Source organism: Pipra filicauda, unplaced genomic scaffold (genome assembly GCF_003945595.2).
Source record: "Pipra filicauda isolate LSUMZ 115617 unplaced genomic scaffold, ASM394559v2 scaffold725_size179387_pilon, whole genome shotgun sequence".
Taxonomy (NCBI): Eukaryota; Metazoa; Chordata; class Aves; order Passeriformes; family Pipridae; genus Pipra; species Pipra filicauda.
Genome location: NW_024104893.1, coordinates 40,914 through 50,353, shown reverse-complemented (window position 1 = coordinate 50,353; position 9,440 = coordinate 40,914).

The following is a 9,440-nucleotide window of genomic DNA, read 5'->3' as shown; positions in this document are numbered from 1 at the left end:
GGGGGGTTCGGGGGGGTCCGTGGGCTGCGGGGGAGGGGGAGCTCAGGGCCCACCAAAAATGCCCATCCAGGGCTCCCAAAGCTCAGGGCAACCCAAAACCGCCCATCCGGGGCTCCCGCAGCTCCCACGGGCCCCCAAAATGAGTTGAGGGCGTTCTCTGATTGGCTGAGCTCGGGGACGGCTCCGTTCCGGACGGGTCTGCCCGGCAGCTGATGACGCGCCAGCAGCGCTCGCTCCCATTGGCTGCTGCTGCTGACCCTCCCCGGGCCTTGGGGGTTCCAAGGTGGGTTTGGGGGGTTCCAGGATTGCTGTGGATGGGGTTTGGAGTTTCGTGGATAGGTGGAAATGAGGGTCTGGGATGCTGGGTGTGCCCAATAACCCTCTGTTCATGAGATTTTGGGAGTCTGGGAGTGTTTGAACCCCCCTGTTCTCAAGAGTTTTAGGATCTGGGAGTGTCCTAACTCCTCTATTCTGATATTTTGCCCAAACCCTTGTTTTCACATTTTGGGGTCCTGGGAGTACCTAAACTTCTCTTTTCCAGGATTTTTTTGGATCTGGGAACACCAGGAGACAATGCGGAAAGGGATGGGGACACCAGGAGCAGGATGGGAAGACCAGGAGAAGGTTGGGGACACCAGGAACTGGGAATGGGGATATCAGGAGTTGGGAATGGCAACACTGGGAATGGCAACACCAGGAATGGGGACATGGGGGACCAGGATGGGGTCATGGGGAACAGGTTGGGCATTACCAGGAACTGATAATGGGAACACCAGGAGTGGGAATGGGAACGTGGGGGACCAGGATGGGGACACTGGGGACAGGAACGGGGACACTGGGAGCAGGCTGGGCATTACCAGCAATGGGAATGGGCACGGCAGGAATGGAAATGGGCACAGCAGGAACTCTGTGTCTCTGCTGGCCCCCCGGGCTGTGCCTTGGAGCCCTGACAGCTCCTGCAGGTCGCAGCTTTCCCAAGGCCTGGCAGCCCTCGCTGCCGTTGCCGGTCCTGCAGCGCCGGGCGGGACGCGCTGCGGATCCCGCCGGGCTCCGGCGCTGCCACGGAACCCGCCGGCACCGTCAGCCCGCACGGCACCCACGGCAAGGGGCACCACGGCCGGGCAGCTGCTCCCCACGGCATCGCCAGCCCACAGCACCCGGCAGCTCCCATTGACTCACTGCAGCAGGAGAGCAGCAAAGCCTGGCAGCAAACTCCCAGGGCAATTCTAGGGGCCAAAGGGACGCTTCCAGCAGCATTCCGGACTTGAGTATTCCCGCAGAATTCCTTCTCCAGCTCTGCAGCCTCTCCTGCTGTTCCAGGACTGTCGGGTTTACACTGCCCTCCTGCTGCTCCTGGCTCAGGGCTCGCCAGGTTCAGTGCCCCCTTGGCAGCCCCGGACAAAAGGAGGGCACTGCTCTGCTCTGCTTTCTGCTGCTGAACATCTTCATTCTCCTCCTCGCAAGGACCCACAACTCTCCCGCTTTACAAAGAGCAGCAGCACTTGGCAGGCCCGGCAGGATCTTCCCCACAAAGGCCGTGGCACTGCCCTGTGCTCGTCCTGCCACAGGAGCTCAAGGCTTCTGCACAGCACAACTTCCCAGCAGTGACCTCCCTGCTCCAGAGGGATGAGGAGCCTCTGCTGAACTGCAGAGATTCACACACTGCAACCACTGCACTGCCTGCATTTCCTGCCATTCTGCAGCACTTGGGCATCTACTGTGGCTCTTCCTGCTGTTTAAGAAGGAGGTTTGCAAACTCGGGGAGCTGGATGGAGTTTTGTTCCAGCTGCCAGCTAAGGAAGTTTTCAACCTGTTACACAATACATGCAATGAAAGCTACAGTGATTTAAGAACTTGGACTCCAGCAGAACTGTTGGATTATTTATTTCATCAGGAAAAATATACCAGGAAATAAAGCCATCCCTTAATATATGGAAGTCAAATGAACTCATTTACGTAAATAAATAGGCTGTAAAAAGGAAGTTACTGACTTTTATACATGGATACATTAGAGAAGGGAGCAGGATACAGGGCTTGGGATGCTCCTTGGAATACTAGTCCAGAAATGTCTTAGTACAGAGCATTAGACTCCACAACAGAATCCTGCCAAATAATTATATCCACAAAGGAAAGTGAATTGTTGGTGATCCTGACCTGGCTTTTGGAGGTATCAGGAGCTCCTAAAAAACAAGTATCTTAAACTGAAAGCTTAATTCAAGTAGCTGAATCTACCCAGCACAGGGCCTTCTACAGCTCATGGTGAGCTTTCTTTCAAGACAGAAAACCCCAAACAGGCACAATCTTCCACTCCAAAGTCTCACCCAACTGCCTTCGTCTCATCCCTGCCCTCCCCCAAGAAGATTCCACCAGCCAAGCCCAGGGCACTCCAAGGGAAACCCTTGTGTGACCTTGTCTGGTGTTCCCTGGGCACTGAGGGAAGAAGAGAAGTTTATCAAGGTGTCAAATGCCCACGGAGATCCTGGAAATCAGCTCTCCAGGATGCTTTGCAGCCCTTCTCAGTCAGCTTGAGCTCTTCAAATACACTTGTCCTCAGCGTTTCTCTGAAAGGGTCACTATGGTCTGAAGGGTCAAACTCAGAAGTGTCTGAACCTGCAGACAGTCCTTCCTCCCGGGCAGAGATGCAGCTGCTTGGGAATGTTATTCCCTGCTGGCAGCTTCCCACAGAGCTGTGGGCACACATTCTCCAGGCAGTTCACTGAATGCAGAGTTTCCTTCCAACCTGAAGGGAGTCTTTGCTCTACAACATCTCTGCCAGGTGGCACTGTGTGATTGCAGGCTGGTTCTCCTGGCTCTGCCTGTGTCCTGCTCTCCTTGGAAAGCACCATGTCCGTAAGGATACAGATGTTAATCCTGATCTCGAAGACAATCAATAAAATATCATTAAACAGGCATAAAATGTCAGGAATCGATGAATGAAATGCCAGATCTATCTGAAAATAGACACAAATACAGTGTTGTGGAGCTCCTGGCTGGCCTTTCCCAGCCATGTGCATTGGTCGGGAAGCCCTGGGGCCTCACTTCTCTGCCCCCTAATTAGGAGCAATTTATTAGGCCAATTAACCACTGAGTCATTTGCCCCTGGGCTGCTTTGTTCCTCTGCCAGGCACAGGCCAGCCCGGGCTCCGCAGGCTGCAGGGCTGCTGCGTCTGTCAGTGCTCAACACCTCGGATTTATTTGCCCCCAAAAAGGGAAAACGGCCCCGAATCCCGTGGGCCGAGCGCAGGAGGGGACAGAGTTGTGGCACAAAACTGCAGCCGCCGGGTTTGCCCAGCCCGGGAAGAACCAAGGGCCCCGCAGTGAGGTGGGACCCCCCAGCAGCCCCTGTGTGCCGTGCCCAGCTGAAGCCCTCCCTGGGGCGCTCGGGGCTGGCTGGGCACACTGGGAGCGCTGGGAAGGGCCCCGGCTCGGGGCGGGGGCGGCGGGTGCCCAGCAGTGACTGAGGGGAAGGGCCTTCACAGGGACCCCCCACGCCCCTGGCTGCCCACGGGAAGGGTTTTTGGTCCCTCTGAGCGATTTGGCGGCGTTTCTGGGCTCGGCGGGGCCGGGCAGGCGGTAGCGGGACACGCGGGGCCCGGGCCGTGCGGCGGAGCCGGTTGGGAACTGCGGGGCGGCCCCAGCGGGGCCCGAGGGCGGAGCGGAGCCGCTTGGGAACGACCCCCGATCCCCCCGGGGCCAGGTCTGATGCCGGGAAAAGCACCACTGATAAGAAGGAGTATCTTGGCCAGCCCCCAGAGCTGGGAAGCATTCCAGAAGAAGAAACTGGTTTTTCAGGCCTGTGACCAAAGAAGGATAATTTGGAGAAGGGATGTTCCCCAAAGGGCCACCAGAGACCCTCAAGAGACCCCTACTCTGATGTAAATGAGTTCTGAAACTGATTCAAATGTGTAAGAGAATCTGTGGGAGTGTTTAGTACATATGCATGAGTTTGGGGAAGTGTAATGCACATGTATTAGTTACATCCACAGAAACCAGGGTGTGAGACAGCCCAGTGTGGGGGTGATGGGATGAGACCTCCCCACCCACGCACCTGGTGCTTAAAAAAATAAAACCGCTTTCTAATCCTGACATTCCAGTGACAGAGAGTTTTATTCCCGTTTGGTGACAGTCCCAGTTGCTCCCAGTATGATCCCTGTTGCCCCAGTTCTGGTCCCAAGGGGTCCCAGTCCTGCTTTTGCTGTATTCCAGTGTCCCAGTCCATCCCAGTCCGTCTCAGTTCATCCCAGCCCATCCCGGTCCCTTCCCAGCAGTCGCTGCCGTTTCCCGGGTCCTGCCCCCCCCGCCCCCCCAGAGCTGCCGCCGGACGCCGCCCCCCCAAGATGCTGACGGGGGTCGGGGCTCCGTCTTTGGCTTCGTCTCCCTGGGCTGGGGCTCGGCCTCCGCCCGTGGGAGGAGCTGAGGGGGGTCCCCGGGGGTCGTGTGTCCCCCCCGGAGCGTGTGTGCCCCCCCGGGGCCCCCATCCTGCTGTCCCCCCCTTTTCTCTCCCCACGGAGCTCCTGCCCCAGCTCCCGCTCCCCCCTGGCAGGGGCTTTGGGAGCCCCCCTTTGCCTTGACCCCGAGCTCCCCTTGAATCCCCGTTCCTGGGCACTGAGACCCCCCTGCATCTCCTTCCCCAGCTCCGGGACCCCCCTGCACCCCCGTATCCAGCTCCACAACCCCTGCAATCCCTTTCCCAGTCCCTGCATCCCCCTGTGCAGGGGGGGCTGCAGGGCTTTGGGGGGTCTCACCAGGGCTTTGCCCCAGGACACCCTGCCTCGGGCTCTGGGGGTGGGGGGTGACCGGTGCTCTCGAGCCCCCCCTTTTTTCCGCACCCCTTCCCCACCCCCATTCTGGATCTGCCATTCCAGAGCCGTGGGGGGGCCTCGCCGCAGCCCCCCCGCTGTCCCCGCTGTCCCCTCGGGGCCCTGACGGCCGCCCTGGCGCTGTCCCTCGGGCTGCCCGGGGAGTTGCCCCCACGGGCTCTTGGGGCGGGGCTGGAGGGGTCCCGCTGCCCCTCTGCTGTGTTCAAGCACCTGAGGAACAGGGAGCAAACCCCCAGGTCGGGTTTCCCGGCTGCAAAGCTCGGCGGGGCTGCCCCACCAGGAGGAATTTGGGGCTTGGGGACAGGAACAAAACACAGCATCAATTAAACCTTATAAAAATTCAAGCATTGGGAAAGGAAGAAAATCATCCTTTGGTGTCTTCCCTTTGCAAACACAGACAGAGGGTTCTCACCTGGGGAAGTACCAGCCTGGTAATAATTTTATTTACACTAGTGATGCCAACAACTCCTGCTGTGCATTGATGGGGGGGGTTATATAGTTTTAGTAAGTATAGAAACACTTTGCAGTTGCCAGTGACTCAACAGCAGCATCCACAGGTATTTTAGTCTCTGTCAGTTGATCCTTGGTCTGGTTTTTTGACTTTTTTTCTTTATAAATATTCCACAAATCACTCCTATGGAACCAGTTTTGCTTTGCTGAGGAGAGCTGTGACTGCTGGGCCCTTGGGGGATTATGAGCTTTTTGTGTTTTTATTTGAGGAGCACAGGAGCATCCTGGTAAAGCCCCAGGAGGGAGCAGGACCTGCCCAGGCCCCGGGAGCTCGGGCTGTTGTCCCAGCTCAGCTTGTGGCAGGAGGAGCTGAGGGTGCCCCTGTCCCCTCTGTGCCCCCCAGGGGTGGCAGAAGCCCCTCAGGAGGCAGGTCCAGAGGCACCATCCCCTGTCCCGGGGGCTCCCCGAGCTGCCCTGCACAGGGTGGGCACACGGGGGGTGGGCTCAGGTGGGTCTGAAGGGCCGTCCAGCACCTTGGGGGGTGACCTGGGGGGCTGGGACTGAAAACCCCTCGGAGCTGTGCAAGTCCTTGAGACAACGAGCTCCTGCTTTTTTAATGAACAGCCTGAAGAACAACCCAAGTGGAATCCTATTTTTGTTCTCCAACTTTCAGAGAAAGTCACAGACCTGCATTAGGGCCAGGAAGGACAATTCCTGTGCCTAAAGCCCCTCTGTGTGGCCCCACAACCAGCAGTGCTGAGTGAGACCCTTGGAGCTCTCTGGGGCCGCAGCAGCTGCAGGGACTCTGCTCCAGCACGGGCTTCCCACGGGCTCACATCCTTCTTTGTGGGCATCCCCTGCTCCACCGTGGGCTCCTCCTTGGGCTGCAGGGGAATCTCAGCTCCAGGCCTGGAGTACCTCCTGCCCCTCCTCCTGCACTGCCCTGGGGGTCTGCAGAGCTGTTCCTCTCCCCTATTCCCACTCTGCTCCTCTCTGCACCCAATTCCATCTGCACAAGGACTTTTTCCTCCTTAAATACATTATCCCTGAGGCCGCAGTACACTGCCCACCATGGATCACCTGGAATGTGGGTCACCAGGTCTGTGCCCAATGAGGGTCCCTGTGGATCATCCAACGGCTGATGGAACCTCTTCCCGCAGTCGGGGCACTCGGGGCTTCCATTACTGGTGGGTCCGTTGGTGGTAGGTCAAGGCAGAGCTGTAGGTAAAACTCCTCTCACACTCGTCACACTTGTAGGGCCTCTCCCCGGTGTGGATGCGACGGTGGATGACGAGGTGGGAGTTGCGTTTGAAGCCCTTCCCGCAGTCGCTGCAGCGGAAGGGCCTCTCCCCCGTGTGTGTCTGTTCATGCATGAGGAGATGGGAGCTGGTTCTAAACCTCTTCCCGCACTCGGGGCACTTGTAGGGCCGTTTCCCACTATGGATCTTCTGGTGGTGGATCAGGTCAGAGCTCTGGCTGAAGCTCTTCCCACATTCCAGGCACTTGTAGGGTCGTTCCCTGGAGTGCAGGCCCAGGTGGGTGCGGAGGTTGAATCTCCGGTTGAAGCTCTTCCCACATTCCCCACACGTGTAAGGTTGTTCTCCAGTGTGGAGGATCTGGTGGCGGATCAGGCAGGACTTCTGGCTGAAGCTGTTCCCACATTTCCCACACGTGTAGGGCTTTTCCCCACTGTGGATCATCTGGTGTCGGAGCAGGTGGGCGCTCTGCCTGAAGCTCTTCCCACATTCCAAACACCTGAAGGGCTTTTCCCTGCTGGGAGGCTGCTCAGGGACCACCAGCTCGCAGCTCCGCCTCAAGCTCCGGCCGCCTTCCCGGCACACGCTGGCTCTTTCCTCCTCACAGCCCCCTGGGCTGGCTTTGCAGCCCCTCCTGCGGGGGCATCTCCGGCCCTTTTCCTCCCCGCTGCCTTCCTGCGCCGGGGAGCCCTTCAAAACGGCCTCTCCCACCAGGCTCTGCCGCCGGGATTTGTCCTCCGCGCTCTCCGGCCTCACCTCGGGGCCTGGGGCAGGAAGCAACAAGGACACGCAGGGGATTTGCCTCCGGCCCACAGGGAACCCAAGGACATCCCCCCAACTCCGGCCCCGGCAGGATGGCCACAAAAGACAAAAGACCGACCCAAAGGGGCACTGACTTCCTCCTCACCTGCCTGGGGGGCCCGCGGCATCTTCCTCTTCCTCGCAGCCTCCTCCTCCATCCAACCAAGCTTTGGGAAGCAGAAATCCTGCTGGGGGGGAAATCAAGGGGTGAGTGTGTTGCCTTGGGGGTTCCTCCTGACCAAGTCCAGCTCTAGGACTCACTGGGCATCTTGTGTCCATAAAAACCCCCAAAACACCAACATTCAGCCCAAAAACCCCTCCCAGAATTCCCCCTCTCTGCTCTCTGGGGTTTGGGGGGTCCCCCCTGTCTGCCCTGATGGCACTTCTGCCTGCATTGGGGGTCCCCCTTGTCCGGGCTGCCGGGGGTCCCGCGGCTCCGGGGGGTTCCCACTCGCCGGGGTCCCGTTTAGTGCTGCCAGGGGGGTCCCAGGGCTCACTTCTCCCCACTCTGCCTCCCGGGGCCGGCCGGCCCTCCTCTCTCGCCTCCCACCCTCGCAAACCTCTTGGCGCTCTCGGCTCCCACCCCGCCTCAAGGCCCCCCCTCCTCTCCACACTCCAAGGCCTTCCCCCTCTCCGGGACCCCCGCTTAAGGGGCCCAGCGCTCCCTCTCTGCTCCCCCCCCTCCAGCATTCCGGGGGTCCCCCAGCTCCGGGATCGCCCCTCTCCGCTCTCCCCACTCCGCGGCTACCGGGGTTCCCCCCCGGCTCTCACGGGGGGCCCCCAAACCGCTCTCGCCCCCCCCGCCATTGCCGAGCCACCGCCAGGACCTTTGGGCTGCTCTTCTTTGTGCTCCCGCTCGGCTCCTCCCTCGGCTGGGCCGCCGCTTTTGGCGGGTTTCCTCCTCCGGGATCCGCCCCCTGCAGCCCTTCCCCCCCTGGCCCAGCCCCCTTGGGCCCCCCTCGGGCCCCCCTCGGGCCCCCCTTGCCCCCCCCTTGCCCCCAAAGCCATGGCCTCCCGCGGCAGGAGCAGGGCTGGAGCTGGGGCAGGTCGGGATGGGGCAGCGCTGGGCTCTTGGCCGCTCCCGCCCGCACTCGGCCCCCGCCGCAGCCGCCACGGCCGGGACAGCGCGGGGGGGCCCGGCCTGGGCGCCCCCCCCTCCCCCCTGCCCAAATTGCCGTCCCGGGGGGCGCTGGGGGCGAGGGGGGGGCGCCGGTGGGCTCGAGGTGGGGAGCGCTGGGCGCTGCGGCTCTGCCTGCACACGGAGGAGTTGCCCCCGCAGCCGGGGGGGCTCCCGGCACCCCCAGTGCCCAGAAAGGTCTCCCCATAGTTGGGCTTTGGGGGCTCTGGGCGGGGTCTGAGCGGGTTGGGGGGTCCTTGTGGGTCTGTGGGGTGGTGTCGGGGGGTCCCGGCCCCTTTTGGGGAGCGCTGGGTGCCGTGTTGGGGTGCAGGTGCCCCCCCAGAGCCCCCCCAGAACGGGGTGACACGGGGGGAACTCCGGGTGGTCCCCATTCCTGATCCATCCTGGAGCAACCAAGCTGGAGGCAACTGGGATCATACTGGGAGCGACTAGGACCACACTGGGACTGACTGGGAGCATAATTGGTGTGACCCGGGAGCATGCTGAGGTCAACTGGGACAGACTGGAAGTAACTGGGAGAGACTGGGAGAAACTGGCAGTGACAGGGATCATACTGGGAGGGACTGGAACTGTAGTGGGGTGACTGGGAGCAACTGGGACCATGCAGGGATAACTTAGATCCTCCTAGGATAGAGTGGTATTGTACTGGGAATGGCTGGGATCATACTGGGAGTTACTGGAACCAGAGAAGTGGTTAATGGGAGCAACTGGAACCATGCTGGGGGCAACTGGGATCAGAGTGGGAGCAGCCAGGCCCCCGCTGGGCTCATACTGGGATCATCCTGAGACTGACAGGGATCATCCTGGGAGTGACTGCAACAATACTGGGAGTATGTGAGAGGGACTGTAACAATACTGGGGATGACTGGGATCAAACTGGATTCGTACTGGAAGTTGTCTCCAAGTTCCTGGGATCATAGTGGGTGTGACTGGACTCATAGTGGGATCATCCTGGGAGCAACTGGGACCATGCAG